A 15,057-nucleotide genomic window follows, 5' to 3' on the forward strand; every position below is an offset into this window, starting at 1 on the left:
ACTCAACATCGCCAAAGCCGAATTTGAACATATGCTCGAGCTTGGCATTGTGCGACCGTCATCAAATCCTTGGGCATCTCCTCTACACATGGTGTCTAAGAAGTGCCCAGGTGACTGGCGGCCTTGCGGTGACTACCGCGCCTTGAACAACGCCACTATTCCAGATCGCTACCCCCCGCCTAACATCGCGGATTTCACAGCACCACTGCATGGAGCAACTATCTTTTCAAAGATAGACCTCGTCAAGGCGTATCATCAGAGATACCTGTCGAGCGCTTGGATATTCCCAAGACTACTGTCATAACGCCATTTGGTCTCTTCTAATATCTGCGGATGCCCTTTAGTCTCCGCAACGCCGCTCAAACTTTCCAGAGTTTCGTGGACACAGTCAACCGAGGTCTTCCGTTCTGCTTTGCCTACATCGATGACCTTCTCATCTTTAGCCGTGATGCAGACGACCACCTTTCACACCCTCGACAGCTTTTCCAACGCCTGGACGAGTACGGCCTAATCGTCAACAAAGCCAAGTGTATGTTCGGCGTCCCTAATCTTGACTTTCTTGGACACCACGTTGATCGTCACGGCATCAGGCCGCTCCCTAACAAAGTGCAAGTCATTCGCGATTTTCCTCAGGCCACTTCCGTACATAAAACTACGCGAGTTCCTGGGACTGATTAATTTCTATCGGCGTTTCATCCCCGCATTGCTTATCTGATTCGTCCACTTACAGATCTACTCCAGCGAAACAATAACTCTGCTCCCATTACATGGTCTGAAAATGCGTCCAGCTCTTTCTAGGCTATTAAGACCTAGCTCGCACACGTCACCCTTCTTGTTCACTCAATACCTGATGCTCCGCTCTGTCTCATGACAGACGCGTAAGATGTGGCAGTTGGAGCCGTTTACAACAGTGCGTTGACAGATTGTGGCAACCGCTAGCGTTCTTTTTACGCAAGATCTCCTCCACTGAAAGCAATTACAGCACTTTCGGCCGTGAGCTCCTAGCTGCTTTCATGGCTGAGCGTCACTACAGGCATTTCCTCGAAGCTCGAAGTTTCTTCATCGCCACGGACCACAAGCCGTTGGCGTTTGCCATCAAATCTGCCAGTAGCAAGTTTTCACCCCGTGAAAGTCGTCACCTCGCTTATATCTCGGAATTCACGACTGATATCCGGCACGTGCAAGGGTCTGCGAACGCTGCCGCCGATGCGCTCTCTCGACTAACACTGTCCGTATCTTGCGCCGCATCGCCAACAACTGTCGATTTAAGCGCCCTCGCTGCAGCGCACGCACTAGACGCAGAAATCGCTAAGCTTCGCCTGAACTCTGGAATACTCAAGTTCCCCTTCCGTCCTCTACTGTTGCAATTCCCTGCGACATGTCGACTGCCAACCCCAGACCTTTTGTTCCCAGTGATTTCTGTCGCGCTGTCTTCGATTCCGTGCACGGCCTCTCGCATCCTGGTATCCGCGTCACGCAACACCTTATCACCCGGCGTTTTGTCTGGCTGGGCATCAACAAGGACATTCGTGGGTGGGCTCGCAGTCGTCTGAATTGCCAGCAATCCAAGGTCCTATCGTCATACCTTGTCTTCGTATGGTTTCTTCCCACCACCTTCGGACCATTTCGACAAGGTTCATGTTGACATCCTAAGACCATGGCCTCCATAAGATGGAAACGCCTACCTGCTGACGTGAATTGACCGTTTTACTCGGTGGCCAGAGGCATTTCCCATTCCCGACATCAAAATTGACGCCATCGCTAAAGCTTTCCTTTCGGATGGGTGTCACGTTTCGGCGTTCCATCTACCATCACATCCGATCGAGGTAGACAGTTCGAGTCTTCCCTTTTAAAAAAGCTCATGGCCTTGCTAGGAAGTTTGCAGATTCGTACCACAGCATACCACCCCATGGCAAATGGCATGGTCGAACGTTTCCACCGCACACTGAAGGCATCTTTGAGGGCACAAACCGATACGGTCAGCTGGACAGTTTCCCTGCCTCTTGTTTTGCTTAGCCTTAGGGCAACGTTAAAACAGGACATCAAGTGTACACCTGCTGATCTAGTTTATGGTTCGTCACTCCGCCTTCCCGGAGAACTCTTCGACCCTACATCACCCTCGCCTTGTCCCGACCCGTCCGAGTATGTGGTGCAGTTGCGCTCCGCTCTGCGCAATCTTTGTGTCCCGCATCCTCGCCCACAACACCGTGATTCGCTTTACATCCCTCCTGACTTGGAGACGGCAACACATGTGTTTGTCCGTCACGAAGCAGTTCGCAAGCCTTTGAAGCGCCCTTACGATGGACCTTATCGCATCATCAAGCGCAATGACAAGTTCTATACGCTTGATTTGCACGGGCGCCACGACACCGTCTCTATTGACCGCTTAAAAGCAGCCATCGTTGAAGACCCACTGCCCCATACAATTCCAGACCTTACCTCCCCTCTCATACCCGCCGCCGCTACTTCGTTGCATCCGCTGACCCCTTCCACGGCTACAGCCAACAAGCGTTGTTCTGTATCGTTCAGACTCCCGACTTTCACCGGGCCTCTTCACTAGCCGAGGGCCCATGTAGCAGCACCAGCAACGCGCAGAACTGTAGTCGATGCCGTCCGCGTTTTCCCCGCGTTCGCACCGAACGCGCGCGGCGTCCGTGACTGTTGCCGGTGCCTCTGGCGGCGGCACAGAGTTTTTCGACCAGATTAGAACTGGACACTCGTCGAGCAGCGTCGGAAGCCTTTGCCACTTTCTCGCCTCGCAACCTTTCTATATAAATAGGTTTCTGTTTGTAGATGTGTGCTTACTCATACTTAAGCAACTTCTTCACGTGCAACACATGCACGCTACATCTACAGACCCCTGGTTATCTGCTCTACACATTACATGTCCTGTTCAGCTCCCTTTCTTCCTCTTAATGTCAACTAGAATATCAGCCACCCCTGCTTGCTCTCTATAATCCATACCGCTGTCTTCCTGTCTCTTAACGCTACGCCTAACATCGCACTCAAAGCGTGCGTACGAAATAATACAAGTTCCCAACCTCGAACTGAACGCCAAGGCGACCTGGCCTATAACGGTGTCCCCTGCAACCTATACATATATCATGGTCCAAGTGTTCGCGAGCAGCATCAACAGCGATCGTTTTCGGTGAGAGGCTGCGAAACTTCGGCTATCTCGCTGAGATGGCTGTGACAGCATGCACAAATGCGTTGGCCAGTGGAAACAGAATCTCCCGACCGAAGTTCAGGAAGGCAGAAGAGAAACCGGTAACGTTGCTTGACTGTATATAGTCCGCGGACGGAGCGAACGCCATTTTAGGGAGTTCTTGCGTCCCAGTCCTTGCGATTAGCGGCATCGATAAACAACAGCCACCACCACCTCCACAACAACAACAACAACAACAACAACAACAACAACAACAACAACAACAACAACAACAACAACAACAACAACAACAACAACAACAACAACAACAACAACAACAACAACAACAACAACAATAATAATAATAATAATAATAATAATAATAATAATAATAATAATAATAATAACAGCCTTGAAGTTGCGATTCACGAATTCATTCCCCTCGTATTGACATTGTGACCGTAAAGTATTTATTTAAAAAGTTTGTTAATCGATAATTACTTATTACTCAATAATTATTAATGCATAAAAATATATACTGGGTATACTTCAATCAGGAGGTCGCTAACATGGTTTCATCCACACGGAAGACATCACTTTCTTCAAATAGGTGTTACGCACGGCTCTAATATGCAAAATTACATTTCAAAGTTGATGATGTCCCGCTGACGTACTGACACTGAGGTTATGGACGCGAAATTCAAGGGAGGGAAGTTTGGCATTTCTCCGCTATAGTATTCGAGTCCTATTCCGCGAAGTGAATGGAAATAGACAAAAAAGAATATTCACCAGTCTGACCTTACCTAATGTTTCCTTAGCGTCCTTCTAAGTTAAAAAAAAAAAAGAAAACACACATTTTCTGACTGTGCCTGAGTTTTGCTCACTTTACCGACCATAGCCATCTTGTAGCGCCAGCGGGAGGATACCGAGAATGGGCTCGTTGAGTCTGCAGCAAAAGTTTAACAGCGAACGTACTATCCGTCTCGTTCACGCACGTTTGTGGTGGATTGCGCAGTCATTTTCTGCGTGTCAAAAAAAGAAAGAAAAAAAAAAGTAGCAGTTGTCCCGATTGAAATTGCATTCGGTAAACATTTGTATTACGCGTGCGCACCCAACGTCTTACTGAACATTGAATTTTGCGACCCGAGAAACCGCGGGCGTTGCTCGGTGCCATCGTGAGGCCGGCACGTGACACCAATGCTTCTAGGTGTCAGCGCCCCGGGTTTCACAGTGGTCGCGCGCGCGCGCGCCGAGTAGCAGCCACCGGCAAGCGAGCGGCGGTGCGCGGCCGTTTGCCAGCGTCACGTGGCCCGACGTCACGGCGCGGCGGCAGCGTCGAGCGGCGCAGCGGCGTCTCGGCACAGCAGCACTCGTGGCCTGCTGCTGGCAAGCGCAGGCTATTGCTGCCGCCGCAACGTGATCGGCCAGCCGTGCGTTTATCAGGCGCGGCTAGCGCGCCCATATCGCTGGACGCGGTGCGCGCGGCTTCGTACCGCTGTGGGCCCAGACTGAACGCCGCTGGCGTTGGGCGCCCCTCGCGCTACCCACTCACGCACAGCGGCTACCCCGAACGCCGGTGTTGAGCTCCGCACGTGGACGCTACCGCAGCCGTGTTGACATCGCAGCCGCCGCGTCGTCCTCAGGGATTACCGCCGCCGTGACCGAGGAGGAAGGCCTCCGAAGCGTCAAGCCGCGGCCAGGTGAGGCCGAGGAGCAGTTTGGCTATAGACCCTGATGTGTCAAGTCCCGCAGAAAAGTAAGAACGACCAAAGCAGAAGAGATACGCTGGGCGTCCGCTCATGCGCTGCGTACCTCTTGTCCTTTGTCTATGATTGCGGCGACTCGCTAACTTCGCAGAAAGTCCACTGGAATTTTGGGGAGTTGATCGCGGCCTCGAATGTGTTTTAGAATTGCCGTCACCACCACTGCTTGCCACCGTGGCTCGGGGCATCCCTTGAGAACATCGCCGCGAGCCACGGTTATCGCAGCGTCCCGCAAACAGCTTCTCCGAAAGAAAACCTTTCCGAGCGCCTTGGCAAATGGTCGCAGTGCCCAAGAGCGCGCGTTCCGTGCTTTTTCCCGATGGAAACAATATCAGTTTCGCGTTGCTAACAGCAGCAGGGCTAACAATTTTATGTATGCCGCGTCCAAATAACAACAGACCGCGTGACTCGACTTTTCGGTCTCCGGGCGATACTATATCTAGCTTGCCGCGCGTACCATAGCTATAGGGCCGTCACTTAGGTACGGTGCTTCTGGGAATTCACTGCAAACAGTATGTAACGCATGCATGTATGCTTGAAGTTTGTTTTCTTGCGTCTTTTTTATTTTTTTCCCGCTATATGATCGACCTAGTGTCTAGATAATTCAAGCTCACTTTTATGGGATTCTGTTCTTGGTCTGCCGCTAGGATAGGCGCAACCCTTGACGCGTATGCCTGAGACACATTGCATGAGCGCAGGACGTGCTAGACATGATGACTGTCACCCGTCATTGCACCTAAGCTGAAGTGGTTGTCGACAAAGGCAGCACGAGATAAGCTACACAATGTAGAACGTATCATTTCTGCTACTCTGTATGGCACCTTCAAGTCCTGACTTGAGTACCGCAAGCTTAATGCAAAGCCCATGCATAGTGTCATTTTTTTTTTTTTTTGTATGCTGGAGCAAAGTTTCTGTTGCGCGTAGTTCATGAAACTCTTTACTCTTCGATTACTGTACTAATTAATTTTTTACTCGAGTGGCATTTTGATTTTTCTGCGAATGTACTCTCTATAGCCATAAATAAAGGTGAACACGTTGTTCTGAATTTCCTTGATGTCGACCATTGTTTGGGCTTCGTGGGGTTAAGAAATATCAGTTTACTGGTCGTGAAATGCAAGACCAGACGCGCGCACGCATATTTAATCTCATCGCGTTAAAGCTGTCGTCTGCACAGTAAGAACAACTGTTAGCAACGGTCACATGACTGTCAGACAGTCTGTCAGACAGTCCGTACCCTACTTTGTCTATTTGGTGTGTTCTCAAGATTCAAGCTGAGTACTTTTTTTTTTAGCAAATAATGTCTGGCGTTATAGATGTGGCAAATTGATGCTAAACTATTGTGGTGAAAGAAACGTTTCATAGGCAGTTGAGTCTCAGACAATCACACGTGTCGATTGTCTCCAGCAGTGCGAGCCACTGAAGGTTACTGCCAGTGGGGATGCCTGTAAAAATTCTTGCAATCATAATTAATCGACACGGAGCTGCTGTCCATTCGCACGTGCCTACCAGAACTGCAGAAACGAGGCTTTAAAGCCATATGAACGCCGAGAATATTAAACGTGCATTTTATAGAACGCCAATAGCCAACCTCCTACTCCCATCCTCTTTTCTTTAGCCTCCGAGCAGCATTACGTGCTCGAAAGTTGCGAGTTCAGGCTTCAATTTCCTCCCGTCTGCAGCAAATAAAAGTAAAGAGTGAGAAACGTCTGGTCTCGAAAATCTGCCGCTCGGGCACAGCGTATGGATAAATTCATTCTGCATGCCTCTGTCAATATAGCTGCAGGCATAGCATTGATATTCTCGCAGCGTTTCCCACACTTCGATTTTATATACGAGCTACCTGTGTTTTTGGCTGTCCTTAGCGCCGGAGGGCGCAGATATAAACAAAACAAAAAAGTCGTGAATGGCATTTTTATGCTAACTTGCGAGTCGCATTGACGATGCTGCGCGCATTGGTGGACAACGGGAGTGAAATGAGGCGGCACATGGCCAGGTACACAATGAGGAACTCGCTACACACGTCGCGCTGTATACTGTTTGCTTTGAGCTTCTCGTCTGTGATATCGTAGGCTTTTTCTTTTTTTTTTTCTAACGACGTGCTTCAGGAGAGAAAAGTTCTATTCCGAAGTTTCTGGTGTGACAAGACTGTCACTTTTCACTACATCGAACTGGCCAGTTCCCTGTGACGCATTCACTCGCTACAGCCGCTCCTTCAGATAATATACACATGTATATAGGACCCCCACCGCGCGATAGATTGATCTCGAACGCTTGCTGTGCAATTGACAGCAGTCTGTCCATTGCAGCATGTATGTTTGTGTGATGACAATTTTCTTTCTAGCTGTTCAACATCGCTTTGCAGCTGTTCAACATCGTTCATTAACGGTCTTTAGATGTGACACCTAGCAAAGTCAACCATGCAGCGCGACTGAGCGATATATACGGTTAATGTAACCAGCGTTATCTACAAGTTATCTTGTAGCGTGCATTCTTTGCATTCGTTCATAACTTGTATTGCGGATTTGGATCCAATTACGTTGGTACACCGCTACAAATCTCCTCTTTTTAATGTAGCTCAATTCGCCTCTCACGATTAAAATCGAAGAGTGTGCGCTCGATGCCTATTTCTCCCGAAATTACAAGAAAATGAAAAAAGAAAAGTTGCTTTGGTGGGCTTGAATCTTTTGTCAATTAAAGCAGTTCAAGCATAGAAAACGCATCTGAATTGATAAAAAAATATATACATTATTTGTGCGTCGCATTGTTACTCCTAGCCTCGCAATCTGACAGCTGTCAGAGGCAGAGATGCATTACGTGTTGCCGCATCAGCCCCCCAACGCTAATCATAATAAATTCTTCGGTGCTGTATTTTTGTTTGTTAGTTTGTTTTGTGCAGCCAAGGCGTGAGCTGAAGCTGGCTAAGTGGAATTTCGAAGTACCGTTAGGGCAGGTTATTCGATTTTCGACAGAGGTGCACAAGAAGTGGTATACTGTAAGATATTTCTGTTGTTACTTTGGCACGTCATTATATATATATATATATATATATATATATATATATATATATATGTGTGTGTGTGTGTGTGTGTGTGTGTGTGTTGTAAGAATATGCAAATTTGAATATTCCTTCTTTAAGGATGCATCATTTTCTATGCGTTACTCACTTTAAGCAGGTTTTCGTGAAAGAGAAAGAACGGTACTGTTTCTGTAGTGGAACCAGCGACGAGATGTTTTTCCCAGTACAAGCTTCAAAGCAGCAGACGAAATTGTTTTTTTTTTCTCCCGCACATCGCTAGTACGAATTAATTGTATTAGCGGCTAAAAAACGACAGGTGGCTGATTGCCGGGGCTGGGACGCATCATAGCTTTTCCCGCGCGCCCCGTTGGACCCGCCTCCTGGTGGTCACGTTATGTTTAGGCAAACGATTCAACAACAGTCAGGACGTCTTAGTGATATACGCTACTTCAATATGAAAGACAAGTGGTGCCAGCCTCTGCGCTGAATTTGTAAAATGTTCTGTTCAGGGCGATGAGCAAGATGGAAAAAGCTTGTATGTACAAGGAAGCTTGCGTGTGTCCGTGAGAGGGCAGCTGTCATTAAGCGCTTGCTCCATAGCATGGGTGAATCACACACAGAAGATTTAAGGGATACCAAACGCATTTGCGAAGCCAAATAGGTCGAGGAAGTAGGTGAAACAAAAAATTAACTATGGGGCGTTCTATTCGCTATCATCCGAAGTATTTACCAGGTGGTCAGAGTATACAATTGTATGCTATATACAACAATCTTCGGACGTCCACTTGGCGACCTGAGAATACCGCGCTGCTGGTGATAAACTTTCGTGCATCCTTGCTTGCCTTGTATGTAGTTGATGGTGTGCTTATATGGTGAGTGGTGACAAAGGCGATATCGGGACGCAAACGTACTTCGCGCAGCCGACATTGCGTTGGGTACACAACATGTTTTTTTGTGGCACGGCTCTATATATAATATAATTACTATACTTACTAAAATTGGGTCTCTCGACGTCCTTTCTTCTGGTTCGCGCGCACACGCACGCGCACGCGCACGCGCACGCGCACACGCACACGCACACGCACACGCACACGCACACGCACACGCACACGCACACGCACACGCACACGCACACGCACACGCACACGCACACGCACACACACACGCACACACACACGCACACACACACACACACACACACGCACACACACACGCACACACACACGCACACACACACACACACACACACGCACACACACACACACACACACACACACACACACACACACACACACACACACACACACACACTTCCTGCCATATCCTCGACTGCGCTTCCCTTTCCTTGGCACCCATGCCACCCATTCTGTAACTCTTAATTATCCACCGCTTACATACCCTAGGCAATCTAAGGCCTGCCCAGCTCCATTTCTTTTTCAACTAATATCAACTATAATATCGGCTATCCCCATTTGCTCTCTGATCCACACCGCTCTTTTCCTGTCTCTCAACGTTAGGCCTAACATTTTTCGTTCCATCGCTTTTTGCGCGGTCCTTAACTTGTTCTCGAGCTTCTTTGTTAACCTCCAAGTTTCTGCCCCATTTTTATCACCGGTAGAATGCAATGATTGGACACTTTTACTTTCAACGACAGTGGTTAGCTCCCAGTCAGGATTTGGAAATGCCTTCGGTATGCAATCCAACCGATTTTCATTCTTCTGTAAACTTCCTTCTCGTGAGTAGGGTCCCCTCTAAGTAAATTGACCTAGATAAACGTACTCCTGCACAGACTCTGGAGGCTGACTGGAAATCATGAATTATTGTTCCCTGGCGAGGCTATTGAACATTTCATTTCTCTTAAGCATATTAATCTTTAAACCCACTCTTACTTTCTCGGCTAAGGTCCTCAATCATCTGTTGTAATTCATCCCCAGTGTTGCTGAACTGGACAATGTCATCTGGAAACCGAAGGTTGCCGAGATATTCGCCGTTTATGATCACTCCTAAGCCCTCCCAGTTTAAGAGCTTGAATATTTCTTCTAAGCATGCAGTAAATAGCATTGGAGAGATTGTGTCTCCTTGCCTGACCCCTTTCTTGATAGGTAATTTTCTACTTTTCTTTTGTAAAAGCAAGGTAGCTGTATTTCTCAGATATTCACGTACGCCTCATATACTCCTTGATTACGCTATGCATCCATGACTGCTGGTATCTCTACTGAATTAAATGTCTCTTCATAATCTATGAAAGCCTAATAGAGAGGTTAATTGTGCCCCGCAGATTTCTCAATTACTTGATTGATGACATGGACGTGATCCATTATAGAATATCCCTTCCTGAAGCCAGCCTGTTCTCTTGATTTATTGAAATCAAGTGTTGTCCTGATTCTATTATCTTGGTGAATACTTTATACAACACTGAAAGCAACCTAATGACCCTATAACTATTCAATTCTTTACCGTCTCCCTTTTATGGATTATTACAATGTTGGCATTCTACCAGCTGTCTGGTACACTGGAAGTCATGAGACATTGTATATAAAGGACCGGAAGCATTTTAAGCATGATACCGCCTCCATGTTTAATTAAATCGACTGTTATTTCATCTTTTCCTGCCGCTTTCCGTCGGGACATGTCTTGCAAGGTCCTTCCAACTTCATCGCTAGTTATAGAAAGAACCTCTGTATCCTGTTCATCACTACTTGGTGAAATTATGATGAAATTAGGGATCGATGAAATTAGGAATTATGATGAAATTATGATGATTAGGGATGGATGAAATTAGGATCGACATGCCTGCACAGCGGAAAAGACGAGGACACAACACAAAACACACAAACACAACACAGCGCCTGTGTTGTGTTCTGTCTTCTGTCCTCGTTGGAACACCCCAGATATAAGGCGCACCAGGCTACACGAACTGAACCCTTCGCTCCAACTCCGACCCCCACCCTGGCTTCACCAACGTGAGGCATTACTTCTATACCGGCTGTGGTTGGGAGTGACTTTCACGAAGGCGTACTCTGCTTTGATTGGAATGACCGATAGTGCTGCGTGCGACGTCAGCGGCGGCGAGGAGAACATCGAACATTTATTGTGTCACTGCGATTGATTTCAGTCGGAAAGACAAACATTAGCTAACGGATGTCGACGATTGCGACGACGATTGCGACAAAACACAAATACCCAAGTTTGTGGACGAATTGATGGCCGTCGCCGTAGCACAATTGGTAGTGCAACGCACGCGTAATGCGGAGGTTGCGGGTTCGGCTCCCGCCGGCGACAAGTTATCTTTTCGTCTACTTTCATTCTCCTTTTCTTAATTATTTTCTACATTCCAATTTCAATCACACTTAATTTCCTAGATGCTTTCCTTGGCTTCATTGTCTGTTGGCTTTATTTGGTTATGATTAACTGTGGAAAAGAATATCGAACTACTGATATCAATTTACAGTTTCATGCAGCCGGATATACTATACACCGTATAATATATACAATTGTGTTTGGTGTGCCATGATATTTCATTACTGCGGTTGGCTCGCATACATGAAGCGCGTACCTTGAATGGTAATCTATTAAAATTACTACGTTTCCACAGTTTGAAGATCCCGCTTTGAATCATGTCGCGACGTACGTTAGAAACTCTTTCTGTGGTCTTTATGGAAGTTTCTGGGGCCGCAAAGTTGGGACGACATGCTTAACGGACTGAGCAGCAATTTTTTCAGAGGCAGCAATATCATTGCTTTGACGGCATGTTCGCCATGCTCGTCCGCGCAGAACCACCTTTCTCTCGGGTGCACATCATACGAACTTTCCTTCGTGCTTGAACCGTGCGAAAATTAAAAAAACGACAAGAAAAAAGAAACACAGAAAGGTAAGGATGGGAGTTTCTGTTTCGTTCTTTCTTCGTGTCTTAAGTTTCACGCTGATTGTTAACTACGACTGATTGGCAACTTTCTAAGCTTGCTGTTTTTCTAAACCTGTTCTTCACTTTCATGTTTACGCGATGGTTTCCGGCCTTACAGTTGATGAGGGTTGCTGTCGGTCCTTTCAGTAACGACGAGTCAACGACACTCGCGTTTTGAGGCCACCTTCACTAAACGGTGTCTTCTCATATACGCCAGGATTTCCAGTGCCAAGGTTTTTCACTGCCTCCACCCATTGCACACATACTGCGCAGCCTTGCGAAAGAGCGACGATTACTCATTTGTACCAGAAGCAGTTGACTGTAGCCTGTAGCCACTTCCTTTCTTGCTCGCGATAGCACGCCATTTAGACTTGGAGCGAGTTCACACATGACAGCAGCAGCACGAAAGTTGAGCTGGTGTTATCTTTTCCGAGATTTCGGACGACGGCGAGTCCAAGTCAGGACTTGCTCGTGCTTAGACGCTGGGTTCCTGCAGGCCATTCATTCTACCTTTATGATCGCGACCTGGGTGCAGAGCGAAGTCGGACGTTACATGAACGTGCCTGAGCGCGCTAAGTGATTTCTCACAACGAAGTGTCTCGTAACTGCCAGCTTCTTTCACCTTTCTCCTAAAACCGCCGATGTCGACTTTGTACACCGTGTGTCCATTCGTATAAGGCCAAGCGAATCGGTGCCATGCGTATTCGTGCAAAAGTCTGATGGCGGCTGTACACATTCACGACTAAAAACTGCCAGGTCATTTTGCCAGTCCGCTCACATCATTTAGCGAAAACTGTCGGTGCCTGTGCCAGAGATAGGCATTGTATACTCTGCGAGACGTTATTTCTGGGGTTCCTCGTGGTCGGCGGCATTTGTGGTTCCGATGGTGTAAGCCTTCTCCAAACTCTCGGCGAATATCAAATTTCTGCGCAGCATCTGTCGCCTTCCCTGACTCGAGTGCAAGTGTGGACGACCTTGCCAGCCGAACGGCGACGCTTGTCTCTTTGCCGGATATCCGGAAATGTTAACTATACGTGATAGCGCTCGAGCTACGGCGGTTGCGGCTTTCGCTCAGTGCGCTATCGGTCTGTGCATGCGTAGACAACGCAGAACTGTCTTGAGGGAGTGTACCTCCTTCGTTTTCGTATTTTATTTTTGCCAGAAATCGGAGAATAAAATATCAAATGCCATTTGTTTTTTTTTTTGTTTTTTTTTGTTTCTTCAGATGATTAACGGAGAATTTTCACGGACACCGGGGCAACGCTCACTGTTGTTTATTTTACTTTTAGCGATAAAACAAACTGAAGTAATTAGAACTCACTTTTTTTGTGGATCAATGTATTTCTTCTTCACGATGACTTTACAAAATGTTGTTCCAGGTAAACATTTCTGAAGTGGTTTCTTTCGTCATTTTTATTGTCTCCGTGAATATGCCTGCATTCACGTCATTTCCGTACCCCTCGACTTGCTAGGTGTATGGCACACTGGTGCAGTCATATGATGTGAATAAATTGTTTTAGAGTATCGTTTGCGATCGTGGAGCACGCTACGCTCATGACAACCAGTCAGTTGTGTTTCAACATTTGTGTTTCAGCGTTCTGCTTTTATCAGGTACTCCGAAACATAACCTAAGGGCAGGCCTCTTCACATTGCGGTACAGGTTTGCCAAGAATTGGCCGACAAGCTTGCAACAGTTTTCCAACGCCTTTGTCAACATCAGTGTTGGCAGACATCCAGTAACAATTACCAACAGTGTTAGCAACAACAATATTGCCCAGTGCGGGGCAGCCTCGGCAACGAAAACAATATATATATATATATATATATATATATATATATATATATATATATCTTCTTATCATTCACTTTGCGAGTGCCTCTGAAGGCTCGGTGAGAGTTTTTTGTGCTGTTTTACTGCGAGGGAGGGGGCACTCTTCGTGCCACGGGCAGTGAAGTCGTAATTACATTTATTGTTTTAATTTCGTCCACTCTTGCTACTCGCGGCGCATGCTTTACAATTCAACAGTTCGCTGGCAATCTCTTTCCAAAGTTCGTCACCTTGATTTGAGCTTTGTTAAATAAACCCCTCTTGGCGCTGTCCCATTTGGCGTACATGTTTAGTCAAAAGTACTGAAAGTTACATTTGCTAATGTCTTTTGACTATTCGATATCAGTGAAGCGAATGGTCTAGCTTGATCGTCTTCATCTATTGCTTCTGAAAGCTTGCTGATAGTTTTTTGTCGCTTATCACTGTAAAGCTGTTCAGAGCGTGGAAACAGAAGTATCGACACTCTCAAGAGCTACGTGCACTTGAAAAAGCAGCCGAAACAAATAACTCCACAAGACCTTGTTTTGTGTATTCTGTCTCATTATTTCTGCAGCACAGCCTACATACAATTATTTGAGAAAAAAATTCCATAAAAGTCAAAAAGCTCGCGTCTGAAGGCGGCTTTTTGGGAGGAATCAGGTTTATCCGCCGTCTTTAGGAGACAGAGGTGCAAAAATCGAGAAAAACCTGGTTTGACTCTTATAGGAAAGTATATATGTAAATGTCCTCGCATTACGTAGATATGTTATTTGAACAGACTTAGGTTGTCTAAAAGCATTTTTAGCAGGATCAACCAGTCTTGCAATTTCGTTTTGCCAGGACGGCTTTATGGGCATTTTGAGGACACACTGGTAACTGTTTTGGTCAGGTACTCATGAGATCGCCTATTTCTAACGGTATTCCTACAAACCGGCTACTTGACTGTGCACCATTAGAGTTTCAGAAACAGCTTTTCTCCCTCGTAACGTTTTGATGTTACGTTTTATATAATAAACTGTCACTAGGCTAGTCCAGTGATCCCATATCTTTACCGTTACGAGCCTTTCGAAAGTTTCATAAACGTGGAATCGTTATTGATTCCGTAAGAATGGTACGGAAAACGCGAAAGCTTTAGGACTGCATGTGGTATTGTTCCGAGAGGATATTTACCGTGTTTAAAAAGACACTTCATTTGCCGCATCATTGCTGCAGAAAATATCTTGCACGTAAAATGTCATAGGGTGGTTCGTACGAATATTTACCGATAGCTTAAAGGGAAAATAGATAGCTGTATATTTAGCGATAGCTTAAAGAGGAAAACGATAGCTGTACTTTAAACTCAGTTGGTGTGGTTGCAGATGTCTTGGTTGATTCCAATACCTTATTTTACAAATTTGTTATAAAACGTGTTGCTATACACCG

The 15,057-nt window shown here is 46.5% G+C and overlaps 1 protein-coding gene across 2 annotated transcripts in view; it reads left to right on the plus strand.

The window, feature by feature from the left end:
• The first annotated feature begins 4,505 nt into the window (after positions 1 to 4,505).
• The window catches only part of LOC119431076 (uncharacterized), a 140,921-nt gene continuing 130,369 nt past the window's right edge, over positions 4,506 to 15,057 (plus strand). Inside the window, exon 1 of one of the 2 annotated variants that reach the window (XM_049670144.1) lies at positions 4,506 to 4,901. The gene's annotated coding sequence lies outside the window, so the exon portion shown is untranslated. The remainder of the gene's footprint in view (positions 4,902 to 15,057) is intronic. The other variant, XM_049670139.1, reaches the window with a different exon arrangement.

The sequence above is a fragment of the Dermacentor silvarum genome, chromosome 1 (genome assembly GCF_013339745.2).
Source record: "Dermacentor silvarum isolate Dsil-2018 chromosome 1, BIME_Dsil_1.4, whole genome shotgun sequence".
NCBI classification, from domain to species: Eukaryota; Metazoa; Arthropoda; class Arachnida; order Ixodida; family Ixodidae; genus Dermacentor; species Dermacentor silvarum.